This window comes from Drosophila nasuta, chromosome X (genome assembly GCF_023558535.2).
Source record: "Drosophila nasuta strain 15112-1781.00 chromosome X, ASM2355853v1, whole genome shotgun sequence".
NCBI classification, from domain to species: Eukaryota; Metazoa; Arthropoda; class Insecta; order Diptera; family Drosophilidae; genus Drosophila; species Drosophila nasuta.
Window position 1 is genome coordinate 19,388,435 of NC_083459.1, and position 20,707 is coordinate 19,409,141.

At 35.4% G+C, this 20,707-nt stretch overlaps 1 protein-coding gene across 1 annotated transcript in view; it reads right to left on the bottom strand.

Moving 5' to 3' along the window:
- The window catches only part of LOC132795936 (serine/threonine-protein phosphatase 2B catalytic subunit 3), a 30,119-nt gene that overhangs the window by 8,469 nt on the left and 943 nt on the right, over positions 1 to 20,707 (bottom strand). The gene's annotated exons all lie outside the window — the stretch shown is intronic.

Consider the following 20,707-nt stretch of genomic DNA (forward strand, 5'->3'; position numbering starts at 1 on the left):
GTCCGATTGCAGTTTACGATGCCCTTGCTCTTTTTGGGTAATTGGCAATGCTTTGATTATAAGTACACACACGCACACACATACACAAGCACATACAGATACACTGAGAGTATTGTAATAAATATTTAAGCAATACTAATACGCGAATATGGATGTTAAGGTATGTTACAGTATCGAGACGGTGCACACAGATTGCAGAGAAATGAAAATAACAATCAACGCCTGCCTGAATAAATAATATGGTACAAATGCCAATCACTGCAGTCACTTGTTATACCAAAAGCAAAGGCACTGTGAATATATTCACTCAAGTAAAGGCAGGCATACAACACCAGAGACAGGCGAAGCCACAGCACACACAAACACACACACACACACATACCGCTATAAGAATACCTAAACACAAGCAGAACCGATAGCTGATGGCTGACCGACACAACAACAACAACACCAACAACACAAAGACGGACCGCAACCGGCATATGACGTAGTTACTGGATATATCCCTCTCGCTCTAGCACATAAGTGTACTCAGGCAGACAGGCAAGCAGTGCAGAAAATGTCCAATTGGTATTACAAAGTCAGCTGGACTGCATCGTGTACACACAGTTGGAAATCGGTAACAACATAAACATTAAAGCTGATACAAGCTTCAACGAAATTTATTGCAATATATGTATGTATGTATGTATGTACCTGCAGCACATATACACACATATGTACATACATGTATTAATTGTCTGTATATATTTGTAAACGAAAAAAAAAGAGCCGCCCACTTAATTGCAAATACAAACATGCAAACATATTGTAGGTGTATGTATGCATGTATGTATGTGTATACAACTGGGTCGCTTTGGCTATTGTTGCTTTGTTGCGGTTTCGTCGCGAAGCAATTTAAAATTTAATGGCTCATTCCAACAAACATACACACATTTACATACAATTCATACGTATGTAGAATATTTGAGCTTGTTAATAATCAAATCATGGACATGCAAACAAGCATTGTTAATAGCCCCCGTTTAACGAGTAAAGTGCATAAAACATTTGAAAAACTCGCAAAACTCTACTAAATACCGTAACCCCTCCCCCCTCACCATGCCAGAAATCATCGTTGCTTCGTTGCCGTCGTCACCTTAAGAGGTGAGAGAGCAAATTTCGCTCGCTTCAGAATTACGCACGCGTGTAAAGTGTGTGTGTGTAAAATGCAAATGAGAGGAAACCGTTAAAGCTTAGTGCAAAGCTTAAAGTGCTTGTTAGCACATCAGAAACAAAAACAAAGAGAAAAAGAAAAACAGTGCACATCAAGTTGAATGAGCAGCAACAGCGGCGTCGTTCTCTCTTTTAGCATTAAATTGTATTTATGTGCATCAAAACAAAAAAAAAAGGTAAATTCCATTAATTAGTTTATTTGCGTTGCTGTTTGTTGTTCTTTGAAACGAGTTCATCACATTGCTAATTAATTAATATTGAATTAAAAACGATTCTCTGTAATGATTCATGTGTTGTTGTTGTTGTTGTTGCTGTCAACAGAAGAGCTTTGATGTCACATTGTCACAACTTATTAATTTTTGTTTGACACGATAATTTTTGTTGTTTTTTTGCTGGTGTTTTTGTTTCTTTTGGATAATTGACGATTTTCGCCGTTGGAATGGGGTTTAGAACCGGTTGTAGCCGGGTTCGCAACCAATACCAAGCCCGGCTGCAAACTAGTTCAAGTTCGCCATGCGAAACTGGTTAATAAATCGTGACAAATGTCAAAACTACTAATTATAAAAGCAATATTACTAGTTCGTCTCACTCATGGAACATAATACTCTACAACTTGGCTGTTAATGAGAAAAATTGTATAAAGTACTACGTGTTGGTATTTGCAATAGTAATTACAACTGAAAAGCAAATACATATTTCATTTACATTTCACTCTCTTAAAGAGACACCACACCACACACGCATTAAAGCTTGCACACACACACACACAGACCAACACGCATACACGTTGCAAACCTGTCACATGCAAAAGGTTGAGTTTCTACATAAATTTGACAACATCAAATTGGCAAACGTGCGTATGCAAATTTTTATGCCCCCCACCCCTCATTCAACTGTATGTGTGTGTGTTTGTGTGCGTGTGCTGATATTTGAATTATTAAACAAGTTTCAGCAGCAGCAGCAAAGTGAAAACAGCATTTTATCAGTGTGCCTACACGGGCTAATTTCCATGCATATATTCCATTTGTTTGTTCATTGTTAAGTTTTTATTGCTGCCCGCATATTTTTGCGTTTACACGATCGCCGACAGCAGAGAGAGAGAGGCAGAGGCAGAGGCAGCGGCAGAGACAGCGACAGAGGCACATGGTACAACTTGCAGTTGTACTTGTTGTTATTGTTATTTGCTGCTAAGTAAATTTTCGACATTCCTTCTCAGCGAAGCGATAAAGGAAGGCCAAGACCACAGCAGAACAACAGTAACGGCAACGATAACAAAAACAATAAGTATACAAACAGAAAAATAACATGGCTCCAGATGCGAACGATTGTTAGGGACTAGAAGGAGGAGGAGGGGGAGGGAGAGACTCTCTCTCTCTGCTTGGCAATTGTTGTGTTAGCTTAACACCAACAAAATGCCCATTGAAAATACGCGAATCGGGTAGCGAAACGGTTATGACACAGCGGAAGTGAGAGCAAGACAGCGAGAGAGAAAGAGAGAGAGATATACATCAAAATGTTTATATTTATTAACAAATAGTTAGCAGACATGCTCCAAGTTTCTGCAATTGAAAAAAAAATCAACTGCAAATCAATATCTACATAACATCAATCAAAGTTTTGACACTTTGAAAAAAAAACGTGCCATCTAATTAGAAAGAACAATTTTTTGCAAATTCACTTGCTAGAAACTAATTGAAAAAAATCTAGAGAAGAAAGTTTCTCTGCCTGGCCTAAAAGAACATACAGACTGAATTCTTATTAGATATATTAATGAATTGATACCTATAAGAAATGATTGTTATCTTATTCGACTTCATTACGAAGCGAACTCACGCCACAAATGTAAGCGCGATCCCAATTGGAATATTTTATAAAGTTTAACTAGCGCCATCTAGCGCTCGTAGTTTCGGAGTCGATTACATTCAACTATAACAATTTTGCTTGTTTTTCTTGTTTTTTGTTTATTTCTGCAGTGCTTGTTATTCTTTTTAAAACATACATCTGTACTAAATGTATATGTGTGAGTGTGCGTGTACGTTTGCTTGGTAATTAAAAAGCAATTATGCATATTCATACATACATACGATATTGTTGTGATTTTCTTATACTATTTTGTTTTGTTTTTTTTTGCAAACTTGCATATAGAATAGAATAGTGGGAGGGAGAGAGGTGGAGAGGGAGGATCAGATTATCCCCAGCGTGCAGTTTTTTTTTGTTAACAAGGAACTACAAATAAATACATATATAGTATAGTATATATGTTATATATGAGTCTCATGTCGAGGTAATTACATCAGCACTTGTTATTAAATCTCATGTGTATAACCAAACCAGAAACGTGACCCGCGCACGTTCAAATATAATAAAAATTGTGCCAATCGAGGCACAGCCAAAGTCTTACAGTCAGTTCAGTCAGTTTTCTGACAGCCAGCCCGGCGAAACAGAGATAGAAAGAGAGGGAGAGAGAGCCACCCACGAAAACTGGTAGCCTACCAAATTTGGTTTTGTTGTCTCTCTCTCTCTGTGTGTGTGTGTGTGTGTGTGTGTAATTGTGGGTTGCTCTGCATCAAATTAGTCATGCGCTGGCCGCACAGTGATACTTAAAAGAGACAATTACATTATTTTTCTTTGAAAGAAGGATCTTTGATATAAAGTGAAATGAGTCGATTAATACTGATGTTTAATTCTCAGTCTTTGTCTTTGATATGTATAGTAAGAAAAATTATATATTTTGTTTAAGTTCTACATTAATTGAGAAATTTGAAAAAAAAAAAATTGGTTAAAAATAAAATTATATTTAAATTAACTTGAATTTGATGAAGTCGATTGGTTGAAAATTATATTATATTTAAATTAGCTTGAATTTGAAGAAATCGATTGGTTGAAAAAGAAATTCTATTCAAATTAGCTTAAACTTGAAGAAATCGATTGGTTGAAAATAAAATTATATTTAAAATAGCTCAAACTTGTGTTCTAGATTGCCACAAACTCAAACTTCAATGTTAATAAGTTAATAAACATTCGCTAAATTAGTTCGATTTTCAGTAAATATCACAAAAAAATCGAATTAAATAAATAAATAAACAATAATTCTATTGTATAAAAAAAAATGTATATAAACAAAACTGCCTTACCAAAATAAAATTAAATCAACAGTAAAACATTTGTATTTTGCCATTTAAACGACATGGGTTAGATTATAATATATATATTAGTGTATTTTTAATAAATGAACAAATAAACTTAAATTAACTTTAGTTAAGTTAGTCGCTCTATCGCATCTTATTGCACTAATGAATAATAATAAATCAGTCTATATATGAGATTCACTTTTTTTTAAGTTTTTTTTTTCACATCTGCTTTGTAATTCACGACTTAAACTGTTTTCTCAACAACTGAATAAATTAACAATGGATACAATAGAATTCATTTAGACAATAATCATTTTCATCAGTTTCAAGTGTTTCGTTTGATAATATAATACAAAAATACAAAAAATAAATAAAATATAATAATAAAAAAAATTATAATAAAAAACATAATATAATATAAAAATATTAAATATAATATAATAACACAAAAATAATAAAATAAAATGAAAGAATTAAAAAAAAAACTTGGTTTCGTTAAAAGTCATTTATCGATGCCATAACATTTGGAGCCCACTGTGGCTGAGCTTCATGAACATACATGAATGAGTGAGTATATAGTATATACTATATGACTATATGGCATATGCCTGACTGGGATGGAAGATTGCCCCGTGACAAACTATAATATCCTCCAAAGGGGCATAAAAATGTTTTCTGATGCGACAAATTGAGCACAGGCGGCGCATTAAATGAACTCGGCCAGCAAACAAGGGGGCGGGGCACACAGAGAGAGAGAGAGAGAGGGGAGGAGGAGAAGGAGGCAGTGGCAAATGGAAATGGAAATGCATTGACAATTGCTATACGAGCACTTCGTACATTTTGCTTCGAAAGTTATTAACCTAAATTTTAAACGCAATCGTAAAAAATATAGATAAAAACAAAATGGAACTACAGTTTTGCAGTATTTTTTGACCAATACGATGGCCATGGAGAGGGGAGCGGGGAGACAGGGGAGGGGGGAGTGAGAGAATAAAAATGGGAATTCACAACCGGTTGGCAAAAATGAAATGAAATGAAATCGCAATTGTTGCAATAATCAAATGCCAATTGGCGACAGGTGCCTGCACTTAGAGGCATAAATTGCAAAACACTTAAACTAAAATTGCGTCATTCGTTATTCATAGTAATCGAATTAGTCTGTTATCGATTTGCATGATGATGACGACGATGATAAGCACAAAAATCTTCGACGAAGCGTTCTCACTTCAATTGTCAACGATTTTCCTTTTGGTCTCAAACAATATTTCGTTATCTGCCACATAAATTTAATCGTGCGATAAGTAACTCTCACTTTAAATTAAATCGAAGGATAACTAACTCTTACTTTAACTAGTACATAAGAAACTTCGACTCCATATAGAAATAGTATTTAAGTTTATACTATTTCCATTTACATTACAGAAGCAGAGCTAGTTCTTAAAGCATTTTCACTTAAATTGACATCGATTTTCCTTTAGACTTCATTATCTGCCACATAAATTTAAGCGGCGGATAACTAACTCTCACTTTAAATTAAATCGAAGGATAACTAACTCTTACTTTAACTAGTACATAAGAAAATTCAAATAGAATTGAAGTTTTCAGAGGCAAAGCTTGTTCTTAAAGTATTCAACGATTTTCCTTTGGACTTCGTTATCTGCCACATAAATTTAAGCGTACGATAACTAACTCTCACTTTAACTTCCACATGAGAAACCGACTCCTTTTCAAATGTAAATAGTATTCAAGTTTTTTAGAGGCAAGTTTGGAAGAAATTCATTTCGAGTTTCCTGGACTTCAACAATATTTTGTTATCTGTCACATAAATTTAAGCGGCGGATAACTAACTCTCACTTTAAATTAACTCGTACTTTAACTAGCACATAAGAAAATTTAAATAGAATTGAGGTTTTCAGAGACAGAGCTTGTTCTTAAAGTATTCCTTTGGACTTCGTTATCTGCTAGATATATTAAATCTAACGAAAGCTAAGTCCGACTTTAACTTGCACTTGAGAAAGCGACTCCTTTTCAAATGTAAATAGTATTCAAGTTTTTTAGAGGCAAGTTTGGAAGAAATTCATTCCCAACTTCCTGGACTTCAACAATATTTTGTTATCTGCCACATAAATTTAAGCGGCGGATAACTAACTCTCACTTTAACTTGCACATGAGAAACTTCGACTCCATATAGAAATAGTATATAAGTTTATACTATATAAATTTACATTACATAGACAGAGTTAGTTCTTAAAGTATTTTCACTTTAATTGACAACGATTTTCCTTTAGACTTCGTTATCTGCCACATAAATTTAAGCGTGCGATAACTAACTCTCACTTTAACTTGCACATGAGAAACCGACTCCTTTTGAAATTCAAATACTATTCAAGTTTTCAGAGGCAAGTCAGGAAATTTGAAAGCCATTCATTTCCAGCTCTCTGCAATCTAACAACGGAAACGGAACTGAGCAAAAGTCGCCGTAGTTGTTTTGCCGTAACAATATATACATAATATAAAATGCAGGCAAAGCGAATAAAGTGCATAAACAGTGCGAAAGTCGTGTAAATAATTCATGAAGAAAATGCAATCAAATGGTTTTTGCAAAGTTGCCAGACCGCTTAATTAATTTGTCTGCCAAATAAAATACGCTTAATAAAAAAAAAAGAACCAAATAATAAAATTTACTTTAAAATGCAATTAATGTAGCATTACGAACACAAAACACACAACACACAAGCCAAGAAAAAATATATTCGATAGAGCTTTGCTAATTTGTTGAAACACAAAAATAAAAAAAACAAGAAATCGTTAATTTCATGGCATAAACGTTCGCTGTGGTTTGGTTTTCAGTTTCACCCACACACACACACACACACATAGCTACACTTACATCCATCCATCCATCCATATGTGTGCCAGATTTGCGTGCAATTAGAACAATGCCGATCCGATCCGATCCGATCTGAACCCAACCGACACACACATTGCAAATGTTTCACGGCATTTTCCTAAATTTCTAAGACATTAAATTTCGACTGTGGCCGCAGCCAAAGCAACAACAACAAAATCACAAGAAATAAAACAAATGCCAAATGCTGCAGACACATCTGACTATAAAGATACCCGGTAACCAAAACTCTGACAAATTAAAAACAAATTTGCAGTATTAAGACAACTATTTACCAAAGTTTTTCTAGTAAAAACTTACATTGCATTCTAACAATTGTTTCTTTTTCATTAACAATAATATATAAACTTAAATAAACTTCAGAAAATTATTAATATTTTATAAAACTGAATTGTACATCTTTAAATAAATGTATATAAAAGCCAGATTACAAAAATATGAAATTAAATTTACTTAAGTTTAAGTTTGAGCGAAAATAAAAACCTATAATAATTATTAAACTCATTGCAGATTAGAAATCTATTGCAAGCTAAACTCTGTATTATATTAAATATGCATCATAAACTTTAAATAAATGTAACTTCACAAAGGAAAAATAAATCGCTAAATAAATAATTATAGTTATTTTGCTGAACAAATAAATTTTGTGGTTGGGTTATTCATCATTATTCATTATGATGGAAGAAAGCGTATAAAATCCAGTAATTCGATAAAAAGTTCTACTTAATTAATTTATTAAATTCTCTTGAAAATATATTTTTTTAATGCCTGAATTAGTAAAAAAATCAAAATATATATTTTTCAATTCAAAAAACATATAATTCCCAAATTAAAAAAAAAAATTGTTTATTTTTTAATTTAGTAAATTCTCCTGATAAAATATTTTTTTTAATATCTGAATTAATAAAAAAATCCAAATTTATATCTTTCAATTCGAAAAATATATAATTCCTGAATTATAAAAATATATATAAAATATATATATATGTATATATATTTAGTAAATTCTACTGAAATTATATTTTTTTAATTCCTGAATTAATAAAAAAAAATCAAAACATATTTTTTTTAATTCAGAAGAAATTCTAACCAACAAAACATTTTTTGTTTGGATTTGTTTTAATATAGAATTTTGGAATAGACATGTTGCTTGTTGAACTGCCGGGTATACAAAAAAACAGAAAGAACATTTTAATGTTTCGGACTGTTTATTTGGCAAACGCGCTATAGCGATGACCACAAAAAAGAAAAGAAAAGAAAAGAAAAGCAAAATAAAGAAAAACCACCTTAACCCATCTCGGATGATCACAATGGATACAAAGTTAATTATCACGCGCTCATCGCTATTGTGAATGCGTCGATTGCAGCGTTGCCACCACGTTGCAAAAGAGAATGAGAAAAAGCCAGTTTAAATATTTACATTAAATAAGGGCAAACAGTAACAGCAACAACAATGGAGCTTAATTAAAGAGCAAAGTGTATTTGTTGTTCAACTATTTGCGAAATGTGGCAAACTAATTAAAAGTGTGTCGAAGTCGAATGCCAATGGCAAGAACAAAAGGCGACCGCGAGTAACAACAACAACATCAACAGCAGCAGTTGCTGTTTGTGTCACTGCATGTGTGTGTAAGCACGTGTGTGTGTGTGGGTGGTGTCTGTTAACAAAAGCGCAAACAACAACAACAACGATAGCAGCAGCTACGACAGTCACACTTGTTGTTAGCATTTCAAAAACAATGCAGATATGCTTGCGTATATGTGTACGTCTGTGTGTGTGTGTGTGTGTGCGCCATTGAAAACATTGGAAATAAAACGGAACCAGTCGAGAGAAAAACCATTTTTGTGTATTCCATACGTATTTATGCATGTTTACACATGTGAACTAAAGCTCTACTGATTTGCCCGACTAACTTGATACCCTGTGAATTTTTTAAATGTAATTTGGGTGTGCAGTGTGACCATCTTACGCTGCTGATAAGAACGCATAATCAACGGCGAATCCAATTGAAAAGTGACAATCGTTTTCGTTATTGACAGCTGCGTTTCAAATTGGAATCCAATTAAATGGCAATTTATTGAAGCAAAGCGAAAACGGTAACTGTTTATTAGTATGTTACTACAACAAGTGGACACCTGTCACATTGCATAAATAATGCCAAGATTTTTGTGCAATACACATGTCCAATTCGAATTCCAATTAGAAAATCAAGTGTAATGGAAATTCATTTAACATTTGCATATTTCCAATTTGGATTCTTTTTCGATATGTGTGTGCGTGTGTGCGAGTGTGTGTTGACAATGACAAATGGGTCGCCTTATGTAAGGCTCTGTCCAAGGACAAGTGTTGTTAACGAAGGAAAAGGAAAAGCAGCTCTCACAAGATCGTACTGCAGACACACTTGCTCTCCCGCTCTCGCAGCTTAACAACTGCATATGATAGTTGTCGCAGTTCACAATAGATGGCGCGAATAGCGATTAACGATAACCGCTTAACGCTCTGTTGCTTTAATCTTAGGTCTTTATTAAATTTAAACATGATACTGCTACACATACATATAAATAAATATATGTTTGCACTTTATTTGCATTTGCATAATTCGCTTTTCATATCGAAATGTAAATGATATCTTAACAATCGTTGTCGTCTATATTTTTTTTCTATTTCGTTCGCCATTGTTAAAATCTCATTGAAACTGTTGCTTTTGTTTTTTGCTGTTGGCTCAAACGGTTTCGGCTTTTGCACTCTAACGACATGCAAACACACACATTCACGCACACACACACACACACACACACGCACATAGACATAGAACATGGAACAGAAAAGAAGAGAACAAAAAAAAAATACAGTTTTAAATTGCAAATTTTATTCAAGCTTTGTTGACGGCAGTTTGGTTTTGGCTTCGTTTCGCTTTTGGCTTTGGCTTTGGCTTTTGCTATATAGCTTTGACTTGGCCAACTTGGGCGCGTCGTTGTGTGTGGCAAGCACCATGTGCCACTGTGGCACAAATGTGTCAACTTGCGCTTAATTTCCCATCTGACACAACAAACAATTGTGCAAATAATAATTTTACTGCCACGCTTTTTCAAAAGCTTAACAAAACAAAATACTTTGCTTACATAACATTTGGTTTATTTTATCGAAGTGGCAACTCTTTTTGGAGAGCGCTGCCACCGCGTTAATTATACTAGACGATTCTAGTTGGGATTTCTGAAATTTGAAAATCTTGCATTATCGTTGGCTGCGCTTTTATTAGCGCATTTGTTTACAAAACGAATTCTAAACGAAAAACCAAAAAACAAATTTGCTAATTCATTACACTTTATGCAATTAACGACTTTTTGCTTGGCATTGGCTTTTGATCTTTATGCATGGAGGCAACTTCGCCTCCCTATTTAACATATTGCAAAGTTCGAAATTTTCAAACCTAAAAGAGCAGCAAATACTTTACTCTCTCAGTTGTGCTTGATTTTGCTCCACTGTGCGGCATGCCGCGTGTTGCGTGTCGAAGCGTATTCGCTTCGTCTTTTTTTCTGTCTCGCTTTTTGACTGGCTTTGTTGTTGTTGTTGTCATCAGCGTCGCTTTTTTGCCAATTAATTATAATAATTAAGTTTGAAATGCGTTGCGACTAAGCAACAACAAGAACAACAACAACAACAACAATAATAATAATAACAGTAACAACTACAAACAAACAAAAATGCTTCACACGCAAACGCATTTTACGGCCGATCCAATTTTCCGGGCAATCCTATGACGCCGTCTAACTAGGACCCCAAATAACAGAAAAGAGCAAATACAAAGGGAAAATAACATACACGGGATACACACACACACATACTAAAGTACACACGCTTAAAGCTTAATCAACTTTTCAAAGTGAACTTATTCTTATTTATCTTAATTCAAAAAAATATTCCAAATTTTGTTCTTCTTTTGCATTCCTGATCAAAATTCATCATTTAAAGTTTCCACTGCATATTTTTAAATATATTTCGAGCATCACAAATCAAGTTAAGGCTTTTTAAATTAATTTTCTACCCAACTAGTTCCTGAACGATATTAATCATTTTAGTAATCATTTAAAGTTCATTTTACATTTCTATTTTTAAACACAATTTTTACACCACAAATAAAGTTCGGTGGACAGTGATGAATGTCTAAAGTGTTTCTAAAAATACGAGAAACATTTCAAATATTTATCATTTCAAAAAAACTAAGTATTTACAGTTGTAACCATCAATTCTTTCTGAATAAGAACATAAATTATTTATTTATTTGAAGCTAAATAAAATTAAAAATATTTCCTACATATTCTAAAGAGAAATTTTTCAAAAATTAGTTTTGAAATTGTCATCATTTGTATATTCCCAAAAGTACAAAAAAACTATTACTAAGTTGCCATAAATTACATATTTCAGCGAGCTTTAGATAACACACAATGCATGAATCAAGAATAAATAACAAATCAAAAAATTTATGAATAAAAAGAAATTTACAACATTGAAATATTATTGAAAAATATATTAACATAATTCCCAAATCGAAAATCAATTGATTAAAGACAGAGGAAAAAAGCTTTTCAGTCCTAGAATTTGTAAAAGAAAAATGTAGAAAGGAAAAAGTGCGCTTTAATCGAGTGGAATAAGAAGCTTGCTTAACGTGTAGATTACTGTATTCTTATGTTGATTGGATTTTATCAATGTTGCGCCGTGGAATAGCTGAACTCGTAAAAATAACACACGGGCTTTATATTGCCAATCAAATTTGAAGCTCTTTTCTTTGCTTATCGAGTTAATGCATCAAATTCAATATCGCTCTCTCTTTATCTCGCTGTCTCGCTCTCTCTTTCTCTCTCAAGTCAAGCAACAAATTTAAAATCGATTTATAATAATAAATAAAACATGAAAATGTTGTAGGATATTGCGGAAGAAAAACAAAATAAGTAAATAATAATAGATTAATTGGCGACGAGGATGATGTTGAAGATAATGACTATGTTGATGGTGATGAAATCCCATTGGCAACAGAGCAACAACAACAGCATGAAATTGTCGCACATGCACACACACACACACATAAAACAAACGAAATTTGAGGCGAAATTCTTGTTGGGCGCGCACTCGTTTTGGCATTTCTTTCCCTCCTATTTGACACCCCCGCTCATTCTTGCGCGCTCTCCTCACTCACTCTCTCACGCTCTCTTCCGCTCTTCCTCTTTTGCTCGCTTCGCTTCCACTCCCAACGTCTGCAATCCCTACACGACCCATATTCCCCCCACTCTCACTCCCACCCCCACCGTCCACAATTCCTTCTTATGCACACTGTGTATCGTAAATTACTCGTTCAACGTTTGGCCAATTTTTATCGTTAGGCTCTGGCTGCAAACAAAGTGTACAGTTACCGCGAGTGCCATAAAATTATAATTATTATTATGTACATACACATACTGCATACATATATAATTATTGTTGCTGCTTGTTGCTGCTTTTTGCATATTTCAAATGAATTTCAAACAAATTTGTTTCATTTTTATTTTGTACTTTGTTTTAATCTTCTCCTCGCACAGTGTCGTTATTGTTGTTGTTGTTGTTATGGTTGTGTTTGTTGTTGTTGGTGGCTGTGTGAGTGACAGTTTGGATGCTGTCTGCTCCAATAAGTCAAATAGTTTTTCACTTTACGCGATTTTTAATACCCGCCAGCGATGCTGTAGCAAGGTATTCTTATCCGTCCGTCCGTCTGTCTGTCTGTCCGTCCGTCTGTCTACTTAAACGCCTACTTTGTAGATCTCTGTGACTAGAACAGCTAGTGACAATAAATTTTTGTTGGCAATACACGACTTTACAAATTGTCGTACAACAAGTAGTTAAGGTTTTTAATACCAAGTTTCGAAATCATTTGCATGAATGTGTTTATGAATTATTTTAGGTTTTTATTTGTGTTTTGTTTTGTATTTTCTAAATTACATTTTAATGCATTTAATTGTGAATGTATTTATGAATTATTTTAGGATTTTATTTATATTTTGTTTTTCCTTTTCTAAATTGCATTTTAATGCATTTATTTATGTAGTATTTTTGGTACAACAAGTTGGCGACATTAAAGTTAAGGTTTTCTCATGATGTATTTATGAATTATTTTAGGATTTTATTTATATTTTGTTTTGTCTTTTCTAAATTACATTGTAATGCAACATAACTTAAGTAGTATTTTGGGTATTTTTCTGCTCAAAATCTCTTATATTGTGCCCCTTTATCTTTATCATCTTTTCATCTTTAAGTAGAAAATCTATAATTAACCTGTACTCTTTATATTGTAATATAAATTGTAATGAATATGAATTCTAGTAGCATATAAATGGTTTTCAAATCTACGCTACAAAGTGCAGTCAAGGCAATTGAGAACTTTTGACTGACCTACATTTTAATAAGCAATATGCTTATTAAACAAATCAATAATTGAAGTGGCACAATTTTCATTTGTTGAAAATTCAAAACTAGGCCATGATGAAATAACATATTTAGTTTAGTTGAAATTATTTTCATTTTTTCAATAATAAGTACATAATTATTAATTTATGTTTCAATGGAACACTTAATTTTTTTGAGGTATTTCACAGTCGAGCACACTCCACTGTAGCCTTTTGTCACTTGTTCATTATGTGCGTGTGTGTGTGCGGCATATACATATATTTTTTTACTTTTCTTTTTGTTTGTCTCTCGCTGCAAGACAAAAATTGTCGCACAGTGAAATTATTTTTGGCAATTGTATTTTGCCTGCCCGATGCTGCAGGTGCTGTGTGACAGCGGGGGGGAGGATAAGTGGGAAGTGGGTGGACAGACAGAGGGAGGTAGAGATGGCAACGATTGCGACCTAATTTCGGTTTCTGTTTCACAGTTTTATGCGTTTGTTATTCTTCTTGTAGCTCCGGCAATTAGCATACACACACAGACACACACACATACAAAGACCTACATTCACACAGGCAAATGCATGTGTATGCGACAGAATTGCTTAAAAATAACAATACACACACACACATACACACGGAGAAAGCAAACAGCTGATACGCGAGTCACTCGCACCCACACACGGACACGCACACATGCATACACATACACATTCAAACATGTTTATTTAAGAGCAGAAAATCCTGCTAGAAGCTTGAGCTGCCTTAAGAAGGCATATTTAAAAGGATTAACTTTAACATTGCAGCACACACACACTCTATCTATCTCTCTTGTTCTCTTTCTGTCTTTCTATCTCTCTTGCACATTACATTTAACGTGTTACATGCAAATCAACTGCCAAGTTGTGCGTAACAAAATGCAGCATCATGCATACATACAAATACACACAGACACACACACACACACGCTTTGGGAGAGCATGTCATTGAGAAGACAAAACACGAATGAACGGACTAAAAAGGGGACGGCGAGCGAGGATGCCAGCGGCCAAGGCGAATCATGTTGGGGAGCGCAAAAAAAATGTAACGAGCATCAAACTCACCGCTCTAACACCACCACCAACAACAACAATAATGCCCGCATTCACACACATACACTGTATGAATGTTGTTAGCACGCAAAGCGCCCGCAGCGCAGCTTTGCATTCAGAGTTACAGTGATGTCCATAACACAAGTGCAACTATCAAAAGTTTTAGCACAAGCATTTGCAGTTGTTCTTCTCACTATCGCACGTCAAGTGCACTTAATGCGGAGATGGAGCGAGTGCGAGCGAGACAATGCTACGGCATCCACTCGATATAACTTTGGCTAAACACAACACAGCAAATAAGAAATTCAAGCAACACAGCAAAAATAACAAAAACAAAAACAACAAATAGAAAGAGAAAAGTTTCAGCATCCAACTTGCAGAACAAAAATACTTTTTCCTAACTTTTTCTGTTTCGTAAAAAAAAAACGAAAAAACAACAACGAATGCTTAAGTAGCGCAGACGCAAATAAAACTTGTGCATAAAAACAAAAACCAACACACCAACCAAACAAAAAAAAAAGGAGTCAAAAAGGTTTTTCGTTATACGGTGACGGAGGTATTGCGGTTTTTATGGCCGCCACTGTATTGTATGCGTAAAGTAACTGTAACGAGATACGAGAATGTTCGCCAGAGTGACAGAATAATGCGAGAGAGATGGAGCAGGCTAAAGCAAAGCAAGGAGATGGCCAGAGGGTGGCTGAGGGGGTGGCAGAGGGGGGGGATTCGCAGCCGCTGAGCAGCTGTTTAAAGCAACTGAAACTGAAAGCGAAAGCAAATGTTGGTTACCCAAGGGTAGCTCTGATGGATGGATTTGTATTTGTTGTTGCTGTTGTTGTTGGCGGCAAGAACACGAAGAAGCAGAAGCAGAGCATGCTTTTGCTGGGTTAAGAGTGGGGGAAAGTACAAAAGAGTCGCTTTTAAATATTTAATATTTATAACTTGAGCAGCGAACCGAGAGATGATTTGTATCCCCACCGGAAGCTAATCTCGAGTTGAACTAACTCGCACATTTACCCACCCAGCAGCACTCACACACACACACACACACACATAACAGAGACATTCATGAAGAGCTTTCCATGGCTGCCTTGGGCAGGCGAGTGAGGTTATGTGCACACATACAGACATACAAAGAGAATTGGGTTTACTCTGTGTGATGTACGTATGTATGAAAATATATGTACGTATTCTTATTGGTGTGTTTGTGTGTATTTTAAAGCGTGTTGCACCAAAAATCCAAATAAGTATGCTTTATCGATTCCCACATATACGTATGTATGTACATCTTTGCACATGTATGGAAGAAATATTCATGTACGTTTGTATGTATGACCGTGGCCGCGCCAGACTTGTACTGCTTCTTCTTCTTCCCCCAAATAAGGATAAAAAGGCAAAGTAAAGGCACGCGGTGCGCTCAAGCTCAAGCTCAACTGAGCTTGCCTCGGCGCACTTAATTTCGTTGCCATTGCTTTTTGCATTAGAGAGCGAGCAAACGAGAGAGAGCGTGAGCAAGGGAGGTAGGTGTAGCTGGTGGAGAAGGGAGCGAGGGAGATAGGTAGAAGCGCGAGTGAATTCCTGGTTTGGGCTCCAGCAAAAAGTCAACCCTGACCGCTGCTGCTGTTGGCTTGACAGCCGAAGCTGAAGCTGAAGCCGAAGTCGAATTCGATGCCGAAGCAAATACACGAACACACACATATGTGTACATACATACATACATACATAAATAAGCACAGTCAGTTAGTCGGTCATTATGACGACGCGCTGCTTCTACTGTTGCGTTGTGTATTGGTGTTGGTGACCAAAGTGCGTGCCGAGTGTCCTGTTGCTGCTACAACAACAACAATAACATCAGCGAGAACAGTAAAGGTAACAACAACAATAGCTTGTAAATGAAAGAAATGAAAACACAACGTCATGTCGACGTCGTTTTGCGTTTGTGACAGCAACAGAACAGACCCAAAACATTTTGTAGTATGTGTGTGTGTGTGTGTGTATTGCAATTGCCGGCCACGTTTTTTTTTTTTGTTCTTTGCTTTAAGCAAACGTCAACTGCATTCGTGACAGCTCAAAAAGCAAAAGCAACAAGAAAACAACTGGACTACACTGGAAAAATGATAGGATGCTGATGTCATACATACATAATATGTACGAACAGTATATATACATACATATATACATTATATGTAACGAAATAATTAGCTAGTGCAACATATGCAAATATTATGTCATACAATACAAAAGTACTTCTTTTTCTAGTCAATTATATTACATTTGCTTCCAAGAAACATGGATTGGTGACCACTGTGCGGTGACGAAGCGTCGACCAATGAATGTTTGTGTTGGCATGCGTGTGTGTGTGGTGGGTAGCAAAAGACGCGAAAGCACAAGGCAACGCATGTGTATGTGTGTGAGTTTATGCTTGTGGTGAGCTTAGGCTTGCCCTTAGCTAAGGCGAATTGTTGCGTGCGACGCCGACATGAGCAGAGAGGTCCTGCTGCTGTCGCAGTCGCAGTCGCTGCTGCTGCGCTGCTCTGCTGCTGCTGTGAGCTTTTTTCGTTTGGCCTCTGTGCTTGTTGTATTTGTATGGGTGCCACGCAACACTAAAAGTCAATTGACCCGAAAGTGTTGAATATGTAAATATGTACACGTGTATGTATGTATGCATAAACAGCGAATGCAGCAGCAGCAGCAGCAGCAGTGTGATTAGATTTAGCTTTCATTTCAAATGCAAGTACATAGCAGAGTTCTATGTGTGTGTATGTGTCCGTATTAGATTTGAAGAAATCACAGGCGATATTCGTGTTGTTGCCTTTACCATGTACATAAATACATACATACATATGTATGTGTGCATGAATTGCTCGCAACGAATTCAGTACTTCTAGTTGTTGTTGTAGTTGCTCCCGCTATTATTAGCGCAATGTGAGTACAACAAAAACAAAAGCAACAACTGGGTCTATATTTTGTTGTTGCTGTTTTTCACTTCTCTATTGTATTTGATGTTTCGCAATTGTTATTGTTGTTGTGTCATGCTTTACTTTTCCAATCTATTTATGCTTTATTTCCATTCTTGCTTTCAATTATTTTGCACGCTCGCTCACTGCTCGCTGCTCTCTCTCCCCAAAAAATTGCTCTCTTTCGCATGCTATGCGTGCTCTCTTTACAAACTTGCGCTCACTCTCTCTCACACACACACGCACTCCCCACACTCTTTTACCACAGTTGCATTGCATTGCTGGGTGGTGAGTGGGGAGCGTGAGGGAAAAGGGGGTGTCAGTAATTGTCATGAGAGTGCAAATTGCTAATTGTTGTAATTAATATGCATGCAATTAACTCTTACATACAACATACGCGTTCTAATTCTCACCTGTGCAAACTGTTAAACTGTTTCTCACCACACACACACATCACACACACGCACACACACACAAGCACGTGCGTAATTTTGTGTGAAATTCTAAGGACACAATGTGTAAACGATAGACGGGAATGTTCACACGTTGTTTTTGTTTAGTATGATATCATTAACAGTCAGTTTCAAGAAGTGAGATGAGTGAGAACGATGTGTAATCTACCAGGGAACGCAAAAAATAGATTATTCTTGTTATTTCTATACACAGAATCGTGTTTTTTTTATACTAACTAAACTTATTTATGACTATTGGGAATTTCGAATTCAAGAGAACAAAAAAAAGTGACCAAATAGATAAATCATTCTGCTGCTTTAAGGCTAATTTATGTACCATGATTAACAGATTTATAGTTTTATATTCGCTACTAAAGAATAATTATAATTTTACATGTAATTACTCAGCTTTTAAAAATTGAGTTTTATTTAAGACCAACGAATACAAGTTTTTTAAAATAATTGAATTCCAGAAGTTTTATTTCTCTGCCCAAAAATTCAGAAATAATAATTATTACGTTTCCTTTTAGCGAATTAATAAGAATTCAAAACTAATTATTATTGGTAATTACAATCAATGTCAAGTTACCATTTAATCTGGCACCGCAATCAAAAGTTCAATTCTGTTTTACTTTTCTGTATTGATAATCGCTGGGGACACGATGTCAAAAGCTCAGACAGTCAAAAGATATCAAAAGTCGCGACACTTTAATGACATTGCATGCGATTATCAGTATAAATGTAACTAATTTGTCTACTCCAATACAAACATATACTCTATATATACAATATATACAATATAAGTACATATTTGTTTGCTGTAACGCAGTCAATTGGTCTAATAAGACCTCGAAGGATGTTGACCACTCTACCATTATCGCCTAATGAACAAATAATTCAAGGCAATGAAACCACAACTGCTGTTTATTTCTAATGATTTCCAAATCGAATACGCTTATTGTGCTTATTTTTATGATACATATTGGGGAAATGGCAATTCAATTGATTTCGAGTGCCAATTATTAGATATTCACAAAATTTCAACAACATTTTGCTTATTATCGAAATCGAGCTTTCATTGATTTGACTGCAAATATATTATTGAACATTAAGGTAATCAAAAAGTATTGCAAAATAGGAAAAACAAAAACCAAAAATATAATAAAAATAAATACGAATTTCAATAGAAAATTCAATTTAAATACAAATTATTGATCAATAATGTTTCCTGCTTTGATATTGCGTAAAATCGCTGTTTTCTATCACACTTTCGTGTAAACAATGCATAAAGATCTCAAGTTGTTGTTAGATGTTGGAAAAGTCAGCTGATTTTTAACCACGTGCTGCATTTGATTCTTAGCTTGTGGATTGAATTTCACAAATTCAAAAAGCTTTATTCACAAACAACTTTCAAGAATACTACACGCAATTTATAATCGGGTCATCAGAATGCGATCAATGATTGGGGCCAGCGATAGTGTTGATAGTAATATATAGTAAAAAAAAATTGAAATGAAAATAAAAAAATGCATTACGCTTAATGCATTTGGGCACCCTGAGACAATTTCTAAGTTTGGTTCTCCTTGAAAGTTTAAGGATGAAAACCTTGATGAGATGATGTCCATGAAAATTCACACACACACACACATTCACATGGAATATACAAATGTCCCTGGCTGGAGTTTGGGAGTCGAGGCTGTACCGCTTGCTCAAGGACGAACAACACACAGACCGAATGATGATGACTGCCGTCGTGTCCTTTTTTTGACTCTTCTTTTATTTTGCTGCGTTGTGTTTTTAAATGTTGTTGTGAGTTATGCTGCTTATTCTGTTTTTCATGTTTTTTTCATTTCTTGCTTTTGTGTGACAAACAAAACTTCGCATTGAGCACCACGGTGCGGATACGAAACGTTAGCGACTGCGCAGCAACAGCACAGCGACGGCGACGACGACGACGACGACGACGACGACGACGACGACGACGATAACGGCGTCAGCTGAAAAACGTTATGACCCCCCTCCCCTCGCCCCTAAACACTCTTTCTGCTCTTCCACTTGCCATTCGCCTCTTTCTCCCAATGCCACCCACACATCCTCCCCAACTTCTAGAGCAAGCATGAAAATTTTCGTTGTTGCCTTGTCCTGTTCCTCACACACACACAAACGCACTTATACGTATATATATGATACACACATACATATGTATACAGCTATGTATGTGTGTCACAAGCTCCGTAATTTACGTGCGGCGAGCTCTTCTGCTCTCTTTCACTCAAAATCTCTTGCTTGTTTGCACACACACACACACACACACACACACACATGCACAAGCTTTGCTTTGCTGCTTCATAAATTTTACTGTTATTTTTTGGAGTCTCTTATGCTCTCAATCTCTTTTCAGCATCTTATAGGTATTTTAAAATTTCGCTCACTTTGCATTTGTTATGTTTGGCACAAAACAAAAAAATGTATAATATTATTTTAGCTGCATAAATTGATGTGACAAAAAAACAGCAAAGAAATTGTTATAATTTCATGGGTACAT